Source organism: Uloborus diversus, chromosome 3 (genome assembly GCF_026930045.1).
Source record: "Uloborus diversus isolate 005 chromosome 3, Udiv.v.3.1, whole genome shotgun sequence".
Taxonomy (NCBI): domain Eukaryota; kingdom Metazoa; phylum Arthropoda; class Arachnida; order Araneae; family Uloboridae; genus Uloborus; species Uloborus diversus.
The window spans coordinates 68,113,863-68,133,702 of record NC_072733.1 but is presented as its reverse complement, the minus strand read 5'-3'; the positions used below and the strand labels follow the sequence as shown (position 1 = coordinate 68,133,702).

At 33.9% G+C, this 19,840-nt stretch overlaps 1 protein-coding gene across 1 annotated transcript in view; it reads left to right on the top strand.

Moving 5' to 3' along the window:
* LOC129219203 (tripeptidyl-peptidase 2-like) overlaps positions 1–19,840 on the top strand; it is a 299,058-nt gene that overhangs the window by 244,178 nt on the left and 35,040 nt on the right. The gene's annotated exons all lie outside the window — the stretch shown is intronic.

Genomic DNA, 19,840 nt, shown 5'->3' with positions numbered 1-19,840 from the left:
ACAGTCAACACAACCTTTACAAGTCAACAAGTACAGTTATAACAACCTTTGTTGTCCAAATAATATTGGTTGCTATAAATTGTACAAGGTGTTGTATGTTATTTAGTTACTTTAAAAAAATACTTTTACAAACTAGCTTCATTCTTAAGAAGAATGTTACAAGAAAAAACTTACTGAGTAACACATACAGTATTAATTGCAGTTCTTTTTTTTAATATTATGTTACAATATTCTATGTAAATTACACATAACTTTAAAATTAAACATTGAAAATATCTGACAGAAATCAATTATTTCTTAAATTAGACACCATGATTTGCATCTGCTTTGTTTGATTTTTTTTTTTTTTTTCAAAATGCTAGTTTCTCCTCTTAATTTGGTGTTATATAGGTTTTATGCTTTGACAACTTTTTCAAAAAAACACTATGATTCATACTGTCTATCTTTTGTGTATGTCCTGTATAATTTCTCTGACTTTTTTACTGTCAAATAACTATTTTCAATAGTATCTTTTTTTTCCCCTTTAGAAACATAAAACTTTTAAAAGCTAGTTATATAACAGAAAACAAAAAAATAGTTGAAACTTAATTTTGGACATTATATTGGAATCGGGGGTGGATTGGCTAACTTTGGCCCAGTCGGCAAAATCACATTTTGACCCACATTTATAGATTAAAGAAATGTATACTACTATTTGTAGGAAAAATTATACATGCCCCACTCCTACCACATTTCAAAGCTAAAAGATTTGTGACAGATTAGAGACACATCTGACACAATAAGAACTCTGAAATTAAGAAAAAAAAGAAAGAAAAATTTATTTGCACCTTAAATACTTTAATGTTTTTTCTGTGTTTAGATTATATTGCTGATACAGAAGGGCCATTCTAAGGAAAAATGAACCTTTTGTCCTGCATGTGACTTCATATATTCAATCAAAAATAACAATTTGAAAGGTTAATGAACAAAAATTTGGATCTTAACTGATAAATCACATACGTATGTGTGATGTCTTAGGAAAATATTTGTTCATTACCTTATGTTGTTACAGTTGAACTCTCTAATAGCAAGCACTGATTTAACGAGGATCCGGATTTAGCGAGGGAATCAGAAGAATTTGGTTAGTATAATGTTAAGTCTATGGGAGCATAACTCACTTTAAAGTGTAAACCCTGTTTAAAACAAGCAACATTTATGATGCTTAAAATTTCTATTGACTTCCGGCTCTGCCTATCCTTCTTTGAAAAAGTTCCTTTAGCATTCTGAAGTCATGTGGATGTTAGTGATGGGCCCCAAAGCAGAATGCTTGACGATGTTCTGCAACGTAAAATCATTTGACCAAAATAGTTCTGCAACTACTTTAAGCATTGTATACACAAGCAGTCAATGTGATCTTTTCCACAAATCGGGAGATCTAAATCAAAATTGTTTCATACCAGAGTTTTTTCTTCCAGTTTTTAAAACTTTACTGTTGTGCATTTTTTGTGGAACCTAAACTGATTGAGATTATTCAATAATATTTTATATGCTTTCTAAAATTATAGAAAAAGCAAAGACGCAAAATTTTACAAAAATCCTAAGCTAGGTGTCAAACCACATTTTTTTTTCTTTTTTGATAGTTTTACATGGCATGAAGGAGCAATCTAAATGATGTTAACAAATAAATTACTAAAATAATCAATAAAATGAGTCGAGTTAGGACAGTATCAAGAGTATACAGTAAAACCTCTCTATTACGGACACCTACGGGGACATAAATATTGTCCGGTTTAAAGGGGTGTCCGCTTTCCCGAGGGACACGTAAAAAAATAAAAAACAAGTTTTTAAATAATCTACTTATTACAAAATAATTAATGACACTTCTTAAAAGAAAACTTATTCTGAGATCAAAAGTTATATGCTTGTAATTACAGAAAAGTAACGAAATGTAATAAGTGTTACATATGCTTTAATTTAAGGTTTTCAAGAAATAAACTACTTTAAAATACACAAAGAAAGTACAAAAACATACCTGTGTCATTTTCGTAAAAAAAGATGTAATTGAAGTTTGTTTTGAGTAGTTTTTGCTCATCATATCTTCATGATGAATTTTAAGTTCTTGTGTTAATTTTACCCCTATTTCATCATTTCTTTTGGTGTAAAAATGTCTTAGTTCATCAATGTATATTTGAGCATCACGTAAGCTTCTAATTTTCGTTTCTTCAGAAGATACTTCCACCACTATCTGAGGATCGTCTTCTTCTCCTTCACTTTCAGTTTCGTTATGTGTTATGCTTTCAACTATCTCCTCCATTTCTAAGGAATTTATTTCACATTCAACATTACCATCAATGTCAGCAAATTCATTGCCAATTAAAACATTTTCACCACTGAGGCGTATTAATTTTATTAAATCATTAACGGGTTCTTCGTCATTTACTGTTCCTTCTTCAGCAACAGGTAGATCTTTTTTGAAACCAGCTTTTAGAAAACAGCTGGTAATTGTAGTCGCCTTGACTTTTTGCCACGCTGCATTTATCCATGAAGATGCCTGTAACACATCGATTTTTACCGAGCTTGCACTACATTTTCCTCCATCTAAAACTGAAACGATGTGCTTTAAAATTAATTGTCGGTAAAACTTTGAAGTTTTTTATGACACCTTGATCCAAAGGTTGGAAGACGGACGTACACTGCAAAAAATAAACTGTTGTTTTTACAGTATAATACTGGCAGCTCACATTCCAAAGAAAAACTAAAATTTACAGTTCTAAACTGTCAAATTTGCAGTAATATACTGTCTTATAACAGACTTTTATTGTGAAATTTACAGCGCTAAACTGTAAAATTAGCAGTAATATACTGTCTTTCAATGGAATTGCCCTGTGAAATTAACAATGATTAACTGTAAAATTAGCAGTAATATACTGTTTTTTAATGGAACTGTCCTGTAAAACTTACAGTGTCAAACTGTAAACCTAGCAGTAATCTACTGTTTAAGGAATGACTTGACTTGTAAATTTAACAGAGATAATATGTAAAATTAACAGTAATATACTGTTTTTTAACGGAATTGCCCTGCCAAATTAACAGTATCAAACTGTAAAGTTAGCAGTATTATGCTGCGAAATCAGCTGAATTGCACCACAAAAACAGCAGTAGCATACGGTTTTATAAATGATTTGTACAGTAAAATTAACAGCAGTAAACCATAAAATAAATAGTTATCAATTTTTATGCAAAACGTATCGTTCTCTTTTCATAGCCGAAATCGCTGCTTTTACAGCTGAAGAACAATTTAGAAAAGTAAAGCAATTGATTCTGTATGTACGTTGTAGAAATCAGCCTACATACGAAATCTGTTCCTTTTCTAAAGTTTTTCAGCAACAAAAATAATGTTTTAGGCTATGAAAAGCGACAAGTAAATAAATATAAAAGCCTTTTACATAAAAATAGTTAACTGCTGCTAAATCTATGTTTTATTGATATTAATTTCATTGTACACAAAATAAATCAATGCCCCCCCCCCCCCCAAATCTCTATATTTTATAAACACTTGTTAAAGAAGAAAAAGTGGTGCATTTTCGTTTCTACAAAAACTTTTAGCTCTACTGCAAACTTAAAAATTTACAAATAGACGGAATTTGCAAAATATGGTCTGAAGCTTTATTTTAAGAACAGTTATTGCCTTTTCATAAAACAAAACTTTTTGATAAATGAAGGTAGTAAAAATGAGGTTTTTTATATATAACTGAAAATACTACATCGTATCTTCACTAAAAGTACTTTTTTCACTTCCAGCATTATTGTGTTGCTAAAATGTGCAGCATAATGTGGGAAATGTTTTGCAGCATGCAATCCATTTATGCCTTTAAGTTTATTTTAACTTCATGCATGCAATTATGTGGATTTATTTCCTTTTCGGGTAAAACAGATTATTTTCATGGTTTTCCTCTTTTTTTAATGTTATAAGTTGCACTTGGACCAATACTTTATTTGAGAAGTACTACCGACAAAATTTATTTCACACCATATGAGCAGTATTCAGTATTTAGAATGAACAAAATGGTTATTATTGTAAACTGATTATTATAGATTAGATAATAATTTATCCTATTAACCATTTAAAGTTTAAATACATGAAAATAATAAATATGTGACGGTTCAAATTTCCAAAGCTACTGAACAGAAACAATTTTTCACTCTTTATAATAAAATCTGTTACGTTTATGAGTACTTGTATTAAAAGTTAAAACTTTGTTTTACTACTCCAAAAATTATGTAACTTTATATTCTGTTATACTGTTTACATGAGAAAAAACGAAACATTAACACCATTGCAAATTGTCAAATTATTGTATTTCGTATACATTACCTATAAATATAGATTAGTCATTTTTACAGTTGAATGAAAAAATTCATTTAAAATCGAATGCTATTTTTTTCAAGATCAACATTTTTACATCACGAACTTGATTCTTCTTTGTGACATCTTTGCCGACTTAGTTGCCATCATTAGAATTTATATTATGAAAGTATCTGTCAAAATAAAAATTGTTAGAATCTCATAAAACTTGTGGACACCAAAAAACATACATGGAAAAATCGAATTACGTAGGTATAAAAATACGCCCTAAAATGGCTAAAATTATGACTCTGAATGATCTGAAATTGCCTTGGGAGTTGCTTTTATTTTGAAACCGCTCAACATATACCTAAATTGTAATTGAACCGTTTATTTCAGGAATCAGTTGAGCGCTAAATATGTTGTTTTCAGAAAAAAAAAACTTTCTGGCAGTAATTTGCAAGTGTAACGGTGGTTATTAATGTCTAATTAAAGTAGACCTAATCTGGATACTTTACATAAGAACCCAAAAAAGAAAGAAAATAATATCTTACATTTTCTCTTCCATGTAAAGAAATGCACTTATACTGGTTTCTGAAATACAATTTTAAAATAAAAATACTTATAATTTTCGGTATTTTTGAAGGATTTTGTAATTACATATGAGAATGTTGATTAAAAATAATATTTATTTTTTTCGATCACCTAACTGAAGTGATCGGGAGAATAACTCCTTTTATAAGTCAAGAATTAAAAAAAAAAAATAAAAATGTTTTAAGGATGATAAAACTTGAAACTAGTTTCTTCTTATAATAGGCTCCAGATTATCGAATTGCAATATGTTTACTTCAAAACAATAACTAGAATGAGGTAGAGAATTATTTTTTTAGAAAATGAAGCAAGGTCGACATTTAGGACAACCAATTGGGAAATATTTAGGTATTCATTTAAAACAATGAATACTGTATCTATCCTCTTTTAATCCCCCCCCCCCCCCCGAGTTGCTATAGTAGCACTGAAAACCGTATATAGATGGTTTTTCTTTCTTTCTTTTTTTTGGTAATCCATATTCCTTTCCAACACTTGTTAACAGCTCGAGCTATGTTCAACTGATACCAACTTCATCTTCTTTTTCTTTGACAGCTGTCCATAATTGAAATCTGAATATGAAACAAAGTGTGACGTGAAAAAATTATTTAGAACTCTGTCTGTACTTAATGTGAAATATTTTACTAAATTTTCAAAATATTTTTTTTTCATGCATTTTATTCCATAATTGTGTTAAAATTTAATTTTTTAGAGCTTTTTTCTTAAGTAATAAAGAATCAAATAAAAGAGTCATTTGAGTTGAAATAAAATAATACCATAAGAACGTTCTATCTTATATATCTCTTAATATTTAAGCATAATTTAAAATGTTTCATTTATATTCTGTGTCTTTCAAAATGGGGAAGCCTCCCGCCCCGAACCCCGTTTTGAACAGCTATCGATGTCCCTATTTAAGCCACCAGCGACTTTTTTTTAAGGGGCACTTCTTTTGAGAGGATTTAGACAATTTATCTTTAAGTTTTTCAGAGTTTACCTGAAATCAGGAAGAAACAATTCTATATTCCCAAAATCAAGATGGATTAGTTAAAGTCAATTCAGTAAAAAATGAAAATCGGTCAGAAAAATTGAAAGTTTTTAACAAAATAATAAATCGTCAAACATGTCAAAAAAGAGTAAATCTGGTAGGGCCAGTTCTAATCATTGAGAAATTGTAAGTCCACATTTGGCCCGCCGTCTTTGTTGTAAACAATGCTACCCTTCTTGAAAATGCTTTGCCAGAAGACCGCACCACTTTTAACTGTAGATTTAAACATGCTCACATTTACAAAATAACTGCTTTTTATTTACATTACAATAAAAATAATCTATAATTTTGTTTGATAAGTGTCACACAAGTCTGAATATGCGAAGAAAGTTTCATACGCTGTAATACATCGTACTTTTAGCATACTGTTTTGGTTCCTTCGATTTTAATAACATGTAAAAACAAAGAATCAGTGTTTCAAAATTTACTGGAAAATTTTAAAAAAATAATGAAAGAAATGTACGTCTAATTTAGCTCTAGCAACAGAAATTTCTATATTCCGGTGATTTTTGAAGTGATAATACTCAACTACCCGTAAAATCTAATATTAAATTACAAATTAAAAAAATTCAGACTTAAATGAATTGTATGACCGATCACATTTCAATCAAAACAAAATAAAATTTAGTTTATCTTGTTCGAATACATAGTTCTTGATTGTAACATAGAACCTGACAACGGGCCACAAAAATCAGCTTCAGGGGCCCAATACGGCACGCAAAATGTAGGATAGGCTTCAGTGGCTAAGAACGCTCTAAAACTCAAAAGCATTGGTGAATACAAATTACATCCGAAAACACAAAAATATAAATGAAAAGACATACTTAAAAACTTCCGTTTTCCGTTGCCGGCATTCATGTCACAAAGTGAATCATCGCAACATCGTTCAGACTAGAGGCTTCTTTGAAATTCCAAACGGAACACAAATGCAAACTGCCATCTTGATAAAGACTGCCATTCAGTTCTGGTCACAAGTTACGTAGTTCTTTACATGTGCACACACTAAACTAAAAGAAATGATATTGCATTAGTGAATAAATTTAAATGAAGTAAATTCAGGCGGTTAGAATGAAATTTATAGTTTAACTTTTTCCAAAATACATAACCACAACCATATAACCGGGCATAAATTCAAAATGAAATCAACTACAATTGTTTTTTTTTCCGTGCGCTGGAGTGACAGGAACAAAATATTCGCTAGCAAATACCCCCCTTCTTGGCAAGCCAGCACAAGCAAAAAATGAAATAATACAAGAAATGAATAAAAATTACATTATAGGCTATCCGATTGTGTGCACAAAATATAGCTTAAACATAATGGAATAATTGAAACATTTCAGAAAAAAAAAAAAAAAAAAAACCTCTAGAAAAATATGTCATTGCAATTCAAGCTTTACGTAAATTTTCCCTACAGAAAGGTTTTGTGAAACAATCAGCTAAATTATTTTTAGCTTCTCAACAAATTTTATTTCAAATTCATTTTTGTCAATCGAATTCCTTAGGAAATGGTACCCCACATTAATCTTAGTTCTGCAATTTTCTATTGCAGAACTAGAAAAATCGATCGCAACTATTCGCATCGCAGAGTACTATTAATCAATCTAAAATTCTGAACTCTTTTCGTGGCCAATTAATTCATTTAAAATTTTTTTGATCCACATAACTTCCTTAGATTGTTCACTAATTGAAATATACTCCGCTTCCATCGTTGACAGTGCTACGCATTTTTGTTTGAATGTACACCATATTATTCGTACCCTATCCAAAAACACTACAAGCGCCCCCCCCCCTCCCCGGCATTGGAATCCGGTCGTCGTGATTTGAGGCGTAATCTGTATCAGAATAACAATGATTTATTCAATTTACAGACAAAATTTAGATTTCAGGGATCGTCAAACCCTTCGGTTGTCTCACAAATCTCCTCCTTTAAATCCGCATATAGATACGCATTGCAAACATCTGCTTGGAAATGGACTCAATGTAGCTTATACACAAAAGTTGGAAAGAAAGCCTCAACCAAAGGAAAAGAAATTACTGGAGAGAACACTTGAGAAAAGTATCCCCCCCCCATAGCTGGTTGTTACCTAAAATTACCAGTCTGGCCTTGAATCGCATTATTTCGTTCTTCTCATCTGTTCTGTTGCGTTTTGCCAATCTTCGCTTTCTGGCATTCTCAAACTTTGTTTCAAATTTGAAGGAATTACATCTTCGGAAATGTTAGCTTCTAGCTTACTTGAATTATCCCCCCTATCTTCATCAGAATCTGATATTTTTCTTGAATTATCATCACAAGTGCAATCAAAATATTTTGGGTCATATTCAATGTTATTTTCAGAACAATAAACCTCGACTTCGCGATTCGGACTTTAGAACCGTCGTGTCAATATATACTTTGCCTGGGTATTTCTTTAACCCATTTAATTCTCACAACATGCTATTTTATGATTTTCAGGATATTCATCTTCTACTTCAGATTTACTCAGAAGTGAAATAAAACTGTATATCTCTGTTTCCTGTTCCTGTTGTTTTTTCCCCGCCCAGAATTTATTTTCATCGAATTAAACATTCAGAGTTTCTGTCACTTCGCTATTTTCGGGATCCCAAATTCTATAACCTTTCGTATGAAACGCATATCCTACCATGACTACCTGTTTAGCTTTCATATCCATTTTTTTTATTTTCTGTTTTGGAATTCCAATATACGAAATACAGCCAAAAAACACGAGAGTGTTTAATAGATGGCTTTCTTCCCTCAAATAGCTCAAAAAAGGTTTTGGTTTCTCTTTTTAAAACCGCTCTAGTCCGTAAGTGGTGGAAGCAACAAGCTTCTTCGGCTCAAAACTGCTTATGCAAACCCGATTTATTTAAAAGTGTTTTAATTCCATTCATTAATGTTGAGTTATAGTGTTCTATGATGCTACTTTGTTAACTGGAGGATTTGTTGGTTTTTTCGATTCTTATACTTTGATCGCTAAGGTAAATTTCAAACTGGGAGTTCAGAATTTCCTTTCCGTAATCGGATCTTTCCCGCAAATCTCTCTGTTCTTTTTTTGAAACCTGACAAAATATTCAAAAACCTCACTTTTTTGAAAATTTGTCTATTATTGTGAAAATAATCCCCCTCCCCCTAAAGAACTCAACTGCTAAGGAACCCATCGCATTTAAATGCAAAAGATCTTGCCCGGCTTTGGCTTGAATCTCCGTCACAGGTTTAAACGAAATTCCCCGATTTTTCCATTTTACAAGGATAACACTCTGACATATTTTTACTTTTTATATGCAGTGAAAGACAGTGAAGTACAGAATCACACTTTTCAGTATATATAATATACTTTTTTTTCTTCAGCATAAACACGTTGACGCCAAACTTTAAGACTCAAAGGGTTCTTAAAGTTAAAATGTAAGGAAACTGACGAGTTCATGGTTACAAGAGTTTCAAATTCTACTGTAGTTCTCGAGAATCTACTTTTCTGAATGAGCATGTTCTTCATGTTCATTCAGAAAAGTAGAGGATGTCAATATATGACAAACAATGCATAATAATGTAAATTTTCTACTTTAAATTAAAAAACTGTAATTTTGACGAGAACGCAACACTGCCAGATCAGAAATGAAAAGCTGAAAATTATAAAATATAGCCAGGCACGGCCTGAACTTAAATATATTGGAAGGCGTATAATCTCAATTTGTCAAACGGAACTTACATACTTGCCGATTAATAAAATACTGGTGCATGCACACATTAAGTACGCACAATTAAGTACAATATCTAATAAATTTTGGACATTCGAGAATTCAAAAATTGCAACATTACAATTGTCCCCAAATTTGCCGAATCGCCAGACAAAATTTTCCCAATATGGCAATTTTGGGGAGGTCATAGAGACTTCCCGTGACCTCCCATCAAGTGCCTTTGAATATAGTTTCTAAAATTATTTTTAGGCTCACAAGTTTCAATGGTACTAGTGCATTTTTCCTGAAGTAAAACTTTAATTTCCTACTGACGCAAATATAAAACTTTTTATACACAAGGGTTTCGTGTTTGTATCTAAAAATGCTTATTTTTATTATTATTATTATTATTATTATTTTTTTTTTTTTTTTTTGAGTGCTTCATTGATGATTTTTTTAATTATTGTTATTTTAGTTTTGTTCGATAAGTATGAAAGCTGGCTCGAGATTTCAGAGAATTTCGAGTCGTTCAGACATCAGAGTATTGTATTTCCAGAGGGGCAAATTCTTCCACAAAAAATATCAGTAAACTTGATACTGTTTGCATGTCTCTCGGTTACGTTGTTATTTTATTCATTTACATTTTATTCATCGAATTATGTACAGGATATAAAAGTTACTTACGCTATAGCGTAAAGTTTATCAATAAAATATTTAAATGCAAACTGTTAAAGAATTTAAAACTGAACATAAGAAAGAAAAAGAAAAAAAGAAGAAAGAAATCAATCGCGATACGCTAAAAATTTACTAGAAAGCATAAGAATTTAAATTTTAAGTACTCACATCCTGTATAACACAAAATATAATCCTAAACAAAGTCTAATGTTCTAATAACTTTAAATACAATCAAGAAAGGAATTGATTTACTTTTAAATCAAATTTGAATTTCAGAAAATGTTTAAAAACTATCATCGTGCAGTAAAATATTCAGGATCACAACAACTACTCGGACTTTTGCTACAAAGCAATCGCTACAACTTAGCAACTAAAAGAAACCGCAAAGTCAACATCAAAGAATATTGGAATACGAATTATGATTTCAAAATACACACTATCATTTTACATACATTATCGATGATAAAGAAAACTACATTTTGAGGAAAAGGGAATGAATAATATAACTATTACTTACCTTAAACTTGAATTACAGCTGATCAGTCCTGTCTCAGCACCTCCCCCCCCCCCCCCCGAAAAATTACTAACATGGCTGTCGATACCTCGAATTCATTCGTTTATCTTCCCGTATGAAAGGAAACACCTTTTGCGCATCGTTTTGCGCAATTTAAAACAGTTTTACAGTTTTTCTCTGTTATTTAGCAAAGCAGTATTAAACTGTAGGAAAATACAGTATATTACTTTAAAAACAACAATTATTTTTTGCAGTGTAACATTTGGAGGAAAAAAAAACAATATTTACATTGGTCAGTTTCACATTTGGATGAGAGGTCGCATTGTCCAGAAAAAGGAGAACTTTGCGCTTCTGACGTTTCATTTTTTTATTTAATTCCATTAGCCATTCAGTCATTAAATCCATGTTCATCCAGGCTTTCCTGTTCGCTTTCCATTGAAAGCCAAGTTTTTGCGGATTCATACCTTTAAAACATCTTGACTTTGCCGATTTTCCTATAATTAAGGGTTGCTCTTTAACACCATCCATACTAGAGCACAGTAAGGCCGTTAAACGCTCTTTTGACATTTTGCCACCATGACATTTTTCACCTTTAAAGCACATGGTTTTTTCAGGTAATGCACGGTAAAAAAGCCCTGTTTCATCGGCATTTAAAATACTTTCGGGCTCATAGTCTTTAACCCTTCAAGCGGCCGTGACGTAAAATTCCTTCACCCAGCAATGTATTGAAGAGCGGCCGTGTCGAAAAATTTGGCTTTGAATATTCTGCTTCGAGAACGGCTGCGGCGTAAAATTCTATGGAAGAATATTCATGGCGAAATTTTTCGACACGGCCGCTCTTCAATACATCGCTGGGTGAAAGAATTTTACGTCACGGCCGCTTGAAGGGTTAATTATGGATGACAGTTTCTCGACTCACTCATTTACCGTTTCTGGATTTATAGTAGCGGATTCTCCACTTATTGCATTAAAAGAAACAGAATGTCTCTTCCGAAATCTTTCAAGCCATCCATTCGAGGCTTTAAAATCCTTCACTCCAAGGCTCTTCGCAGCTTCTAGTGCTTTTGTTTGCAGCATTGGTCCTGACACGGGAACTTGATTGCTTCGCACTTGACAAAACCATTCGAATACGCATTTATCAATTTGATATGCAGGTCCCTTTTCAGATGACATTCTGTACTGCTTTCTGTTTCCATTCTCGCACCAAGCTTTCATTAACTTATCTCTATTTTTTACAATTTCTGCCGCTTGTGTTTTCCCTACGTTAAAATGCTCTGCTAATTTTCTTACACCACATTTTTCACTTTTGTGATATTCAAGCACCTCAATTTTTTCTTTTAAATTCAAAGCTTTGCGAGGCATTTTTTCCAACGTCGATGCGAATAAGGACACACTCGACTACAGGGTCAAACGCAAAACTTATTCCAAAAACTTTTAAAAAGAAATAATCCTTCCAAGGAAGTTGCTCACTTCCCCTTTCTCTGGCAACGATCCCCCATTATTTCGATTCACAAATTTTCAGCTTTCTTTTTCCATTTAAAATAAACTCAATAACTGGAATTAAGTACGCATCCCTTCTTAACCATCGGCCCCGTCCGTTAAAAGGCACCGATGAAGAACAGCTAAGGCCGCAGTAATAAAACTTAAAAAGATATAAACGAATCACCAATTCTTTTGTAAACTCTGAAGACCACATGGCGGACAGTTTAATTACTCTTGGGAAAGATAAGGCGTTCGACCAGCATACCATGTGTTTTGTTCACTTAAGCCGCACTCAATACCCAACAATAGGGAAGTTTTCAATTTTTCAATTTTATATGATAGAGTAACAGTATGAACATCATAGGTGAAAAAAATTTTGTGATACGATAAGTAGTTTTTTTTTTTTTATTAATTTTTAAAGTTCAAGCTCTTGTGACGTCAAATGGCATAGGAAGTGACGTCATCCCCTCTTCCGATAGTGGAGAAGCGAAGGTCACGCATTCGACTTCGAAGACGAAACGTAAAAGGCTTTCTCCTCGCATTTAACTCCTCGCGTTTCTGGAACATTAAACCTCTCATCCTCTCGAAAATATTCAAATATCTCATTGGTGTTACTTGAGGAAGATTATTTAGATTGTGCTTTAACGAATCCGTCCTCCATACTGTGTTCAAAAGGATTATTGAATTTCTAAAAAATAAAAATATCAGCGCGCTCAAAATGTTCCTAGCGAAAACAAGGGATCTTCGGCGGAAGGCTGCCCATTCACGCCCTGTGACGTAGGCTCGTGACGTTTCAGAAGCGCGCACTTTAGCGCGTGGATTTTTAAAAATTCATTAAAAATCAACCACGGTGTTCTAAAATTCGGCGATGGTGAATTTTTTAGTTTTGAGGGTCAATTAACAATATTCAATAGCCAAAATATGAACATTTAATAGGTTGCAACTTCCCTATTGCATTTCTTGGAATCCGAGCTCTCCCCAGTAGCATAAAATGTACTCCCGACTCCCAAACACTGGGTTCTACATTCATTTTCCACCTCAGCAGATTTTTTTCCTGACAGATTCTGAACCTGTTGTGCATTTTCGCAATGGGGTAAATAACGTTTATGGTTTATTGTGGAGGGAGGAAAGGTGTTGCCAATTGTTATCTCTGTTTCTCTTTGTGTCAATTATTGAACAAGTCCTGTGTTAGAAGTGAATCCCAATCTAGGATGTTCAATAAATCTCTCTCTCTTTTTTCTTTCAAGGAAAAATAGTCAGATTTGCTGAAATTGTCCGTCGGTGTCCGCTTTAATGAGAGAAGAAAGAGTTTTTTTATAAGAAATGTTGTTTCCATGTCCGGTTAAGTGAGTGTCCGCTTTAATGAGGGGACTTTTAATGGCTTAACCATAGAAAAGGGCCGGGAATAAAAGAAGCTGTCCATAATGAGAGGTGTCCGCTTTAAAGGGGTGTCCGTTAAGCGAGGTTTCACTGTATAATAAAACACTTCGAAACTTTCTAAACAATTGAAACATTTTCACGATGCAAAAAGATTGAAATCTCAAACAAGACACTCAATTTTTGGCGATGGAGGCACTTCAATGTTTACATGCTTCTAAACATACATTTATGGAGGAAATTGCAGTGGATGAAGATCAGTTGGGAAAAATAAGGAAAAGTGAAACCAAAAACCATAGAAAAATCAAATCTTTTCAGATTTAGAATATGAAATTTCTGCAGATTTTCTACAAATATCTTCTAACTCAAAATAAAATTTTGCACATATTCTGCAGATTTCTTTAAGTTTAAAGTAAATCTAAAGCTCCTGCAAATAACTTGTCAAATTCAGCACTTTCGCAAGCTTTCCGCCAAATTATCATAATTTGCCAGAATTTTAAATTTTCTTCCAATTTAAAGAAATCTACAGAACTTCTGCAAAATTCTATCTTGAGTTGGAAGATATTTTAGAAAATCTGCAGTTTCTGCTGAAATTTCACAGAAATCTGTAGAATTTCTGCAGAAAATTTGTCAAAGTTTTCCTCTCACATTTGAACAGAATTGTTCTGCAAATCAGACATCTGTTCTGGGATGTACATCGCAAAATTAGTAGTATTCTGCTTTGGGGGTGATGGGTAATAAATTCTGAGAACAAGTGATAACAGCATTTTTTAAAATTTCGTGGAGCAGAGAAATACAGAAAACTGTAAATTTATCCAATGTTTATCCCTTTTGAGATTTATATTCAAGGACATTGTAGTTCAAATTAAAGCTAATGAAGATGAAAAAAGTAATGAAAGCAACGACGATAACAACAAATGTAAAAAATTTTAAGCTGAATTGCAGTCAAGATACTGAATGTTTTTTGCTGTTTGAACATTTTTCGAATCCAGGGGTCCTACTGACGTTTTTCGGGCCCTGATTAATCCTCAAATACTCGCAAGACAGGAAAGAGACAAAGAAGAAAGTTAGAAGCTAATTAATGAACTTCAAAAGAACTGAAAGCAAAACAAAAAAATATCTTTAAACAAAGGTTGTATGTATGCATTTGTATGATTTTTTTGCTTTGACTCGTTTTTTACGAAAACTCAGTTATAACAAGCAAATATCACTGTCCCTTCATGCTCGTTATAAGCGTATTCGACTGTATTATTTTTAGTGAAATTTTTGAAAACCAGTCTTAATGAAATATATGAGCCCAGGCCAAACCCCCCTGATCGACTCCCTCGTGCAAATGTCATTTAAGCAGTGGCGTTCAGGGGAAGGGGCAATTGAAACTCCTGGCTTTGAGAAATTAATTTATTAGTATTTACGTATGAGTGGGCATTGTGTTGGTAGTTTTTTGGTATAATTTGCATTGAGTATACAGCTTTTGACCCTCCCCCCCTGGGAAAATAGGTATAAAATTCTGCATTTCGTCACCTGTTAAGGGATAATTAGGACTAGAAAAAAATCAGGCAAACAGAACTTTTTGAAAGCTTTATCCTCTTTTGCAAATTAAGATAATACTCAGAAAAACCTTTTTGATCGAGAAATTAATGACAGCAATTGACATAAAGAAAGAGAAGGAGGAGAAAAAAATTACATTGTAACTTGTTTACATCAGCTTTCAGTACAATATGTTTTTGATCACTTCTCCAACCCACCAACAAAGACAACAATGAATTAAAATATAAAATAATCAATAGTAAAAAATGCTTGGATATAAATGGTGTACAGATTTAGAAAATAGATAACAAAAGAGTAATATACTGCCCAGTAGGACAGTTCATAATTGATACGCTTGGTAAGAAATAAAATTAGAGCGCACTTTGCTTAGGAGTTTCAAAACTTATCTTGTTGGATAAATTGCATTTGTATTTCTGTTCCATGAGAATGAAAAGTCACAGAATATCACTTACTTCTCGTTTATTGAAAGTTTCACACGAATAATACACGAGTTCAGTTCACATAGGGACTATTGATCAAAACGAGGCATCTCGTTACGCGCACACACTTCAACTAAAGAAAAATGAAAAAACTCAACGTTCCTGCATGAACTGAAACGCCCTCTAGAGCAGTGGACTGTATTGGAAAATAATTCTAAACATACCGCCCCCCTTGAAACTTTGGAGGGGGTTTCAATAACATAATTAAACATAATATTAGGTTAATTAATCTAACAGAATAAATATACTTAAAGAAATTGCAGAATATGAAAAATAAACACATTGAAAAAATTAGTACAGCAAAAAGATGACTCTCTACAACGCTGGGAAAAAAGCTGAAAACATGAGTAAATACATAGAGCAAAAATGTCTGTTAGAATGTTCAACTATGTAACAGGTAATGGACACAGCTTAGAAATTGGTCTCACTAGTTCTCCGGTTTGCGTTTTTACCTCCGCAACGTGAACTTTGTTATCTTTCCCTGGAAATATTTTCTGAATTCTGCCCCACTTCCATTTCAGTGGAGGCAAGTTTTCTTTTTTTATCAGCACCAAGTCACCAATGTCAAGATTTGCTTTAGCCCTACACCACTTGGATCTCGACTGCAGCTTTGTTAAGTATTCTGCCGACCATCGATTCCAGAAATGTTGAATCATATGCTGAAGCAAATGCCATCGATCACAATGGCTGACCTTGTCACAAATCTGTGGTTGTGGCACTGCAGTTAAAGGTCTCCCAATTAAAAAATGTCCTGGTGTGATAGCACTAAGATCATTAAGATCGCTTGAAAGTCGACAAAGAGGTCTTGAATTGAGATATGCCTCTATCTGAGTTGCAATCGTTGTCAATTCCTCAAACGTGAGACTGGTGTTAACTATTATTCTTTTACGGTGGAACTTAAAAGACTTCACCACGGACTCCCAAATGCTTCCAAAGTGTGGAGCCGAGGGAGGATTGAAACGCCATCTGATGTTATCTGCAGCAAGGACGTGATGGAGGTTGTCATCTCATAACAATTGTTGAAATTCTGTCTTAGGTTCTCTGCTAGCGCCATAAAAATTGGTACCTCAGTCACAACAGAGTTCTGTAGGCCTACCTCTGTGGGCTACGAACCGTTTCAAACAAGCTATAAATGCCTTGCTAGTTAAGTCACTCACAGTTTCTAGGTGGACCGTCTTTGTTGCAAGGTAGATGAACACGCAAATATAGCACTTAGTATTGCGACTTCCTCTTCCTCTTGAGCTTCTAACCAAAAATGGTCCAGCAAAATCAATACCTGTGTTTTGAAATACTGTAGAAGGACAAACTCTGGATTCCGAAAGATCTCCCATGAGCTGTTGAGCTACCTTTGGACGATTTCGGAAAAATGGGACACATCTGTGTATGACCTTCCTCACAGCATTTCTAGCTGAAAGCACCCAAAATTTTTCTCGCATTGCTGCTTGAAGGAGTTCCGGACCTGCATGAAGTAAGGTTAAATGGTAGTGAGTAATAATCAAGTCTACTAAGTAGTCATTTTTGGGAAGCAACATGGGATGCTTTCGTTCTTCTGTAAGATTCGAATTCTTTAATCTGCCTCCTACACGTAGTATTCCGGATTCATCCATAAATGGTGCCAACGGAACAATTGTGGTGCCGGAAGGAAGTTGTTTTCCGGCGCCCAAACACAAAAGTTCTGCAGAGAAATGAACCTTTTGAATGTATTTTACAATTGTCTTCTCCGCTTTGTCTAACTCTTCAACTGCTAAAAAAGACTTCACTCTTTTTTCAGCCGGTACCAAACAATTAGTGGAAAATCTTCGACACCATGCAATAACTCGTTTCAATTTGTTCCATGAGGAATATTTCTGCTTCAACCATGAACGTATCGTTGATCGTTTGTGCAATGGTAATTTTGAAGGTTTTCTTCTCTTCCTTTAGAAATTCTTCTGGCAGTGGTTGATCTTCATCTTGCCTTGTGTAGGGTATAGAAGGATTACTTAACCATTTTGGGCCATTGAATCACAAGTCACAGTTTACAAATTTGGACAGAAATAGGCCTCTTGTTCTGCAATCTGCTGGATTTTGGAGTCGGCTCACGAAATTCCACTGAATGTCTGGAACCAATTCTTGTATTTGGGCTACTCTGTTAGCAACGAAAGGTTGCCATTTTCTAGATTCTGAATAAATCCATGCTAGAGCAATTTTTGAATCAGACCAGGCACATTTCAATTTGATAGGAAAGTTCAGATGTGGAAGAGTAGAATGTAACAAATTAGTGAGCAGAAGAGCTGCACAGAGCTCGTCTTGGAAGAGATTGCACCTTTAGAGGAGCCACTCTGGTTTTTGATGTCAGTAGGGTGACTCGAACCGAAGAATTAGAAACACAGCGCATGTAAATGACAGCACAGTAAGCCTTCTCAGAACTATCGCAGAATGCATGTAACTCAAATTCACTCTGAGACTGTAGCACATATCTCAGGAAGGTAACTTGCTCAAGAAGATGTAGTTCCTCCAGAAACGATCTCCAACGTTTACAAAGTTCAACAGTAAGAGGTTGATCCCAAGAGAATTTCCCTTGCCAAAGCTCTTGCAACTAAATTTTCATGAAAGTTACTCATGGTGACAAGAGTCCCAATGGATCAAATACATGGGCTATTTGTGAAAGTATTCCTCACTTGGTGTAAGTGAGTTTTATGTCTACTGGTGCTATTGAGAACTTAAACACATCTAACTTTGGCGATCACTCAATTCCACACACACACACACACACACACACACACAAGAACCTTGCAATCATTGTCGTCTTCAAACTGAACTGCATTGTTTTCTTGCACGTCAACTGAAGTATCACGAAAAATAGAGGGATCGTTGGAATGCCACTTTCGAAGATTGAAGCCTCCTTTTCGCATCATGTCTTGTAATTCGATTACAATTTGTACTGCTTCTTCTCTTGTAGAAGCTCCACTCAAATGATCATCAACGTAGATATTAAGAATTGTTGTGCTAGAAGCTAATGGATAGGATTCTTGTTCATCTAGTGCAAGCTGGTGCAAAGTTCTTGCTGCAAGAAATGATGCACAGGAAGTTCTGTACATAACAGTGACAAGACGATATTCTGTAATAGAATCTTCAGGTGAATCTCTCGATAAGACTCTTTGCCAATCAGTGTCATCTGGATGAACTCTTATCTGACTAAACATTTTTTCGAGATCAGCGCAAAGTGCAAATTGAAAGTTCCTAAACTGAATAAGTATTGCATACAGTTATGGTTGTAACTCTAGGGCCAACCATGAGAAGGTCGTTTAGCGATACGCCTGATAACATTTTGCCTGATGCATCGAAAACAACTCTAAGTTTAGTTGTAGCATTTGACTCTTTTAGAACCGCATGATGAGGCAAATAATATGAACTCCCTTTGTTATATTCTGATATTGGCACTGCTACCATATGATTTAAAGTTAAATATTCCTTCATAAATTGTCTATATTGATTGTATTTGTCTGGATCAGAAATGAGATGATGTTCCATTGCAAGCAATCTACGAAGGGTATTTGTTTTGACTGTCTTAACTGCGTAGGAGAGGAATGAAATGGTAACCTAACCCTATATCTGCCTTCATCGTTTTTAGAATGTCTCTTTAAAATGATCTTCAAAAAACTGTTCTAAAGCTGTAAAACTTTTAACACAAGGAACCGAATCCAATTCCCAAAATTTATTCATTAGCTGATCTGACACTGCTTGGATGGAATTTACATTTAGATAATTCTGACCCCCCGAAGTAGCTTTACCGCCTATCACCGAACCAAGATCTGAACACATTGCAAATGGTTTATCTTTACCCATTGTTAATGTCTGACTCCGTAACAACGGTAGCGAGACATCAACTCCAAGAAGAATATCAACTGGACTATTAACATGAAATGCTGGATCAGCCAAAGTGAGATCCGTAAACATTTCTGAGTATGATACAGCTAAACTACACTGAGAAAGCAAACCCACAATTTTATTTACCACATGCACAGATGCCATAACAGGGTGGCGACAGATCAGGGAGGTCAGGGAAAAATCAGGGAACTTTATTAATCAGGGAAAAATCAGGGAAATATCAGGGAATTTTGAAAAAATAACAAAAAATCAGGGAAAATTGATTTTAT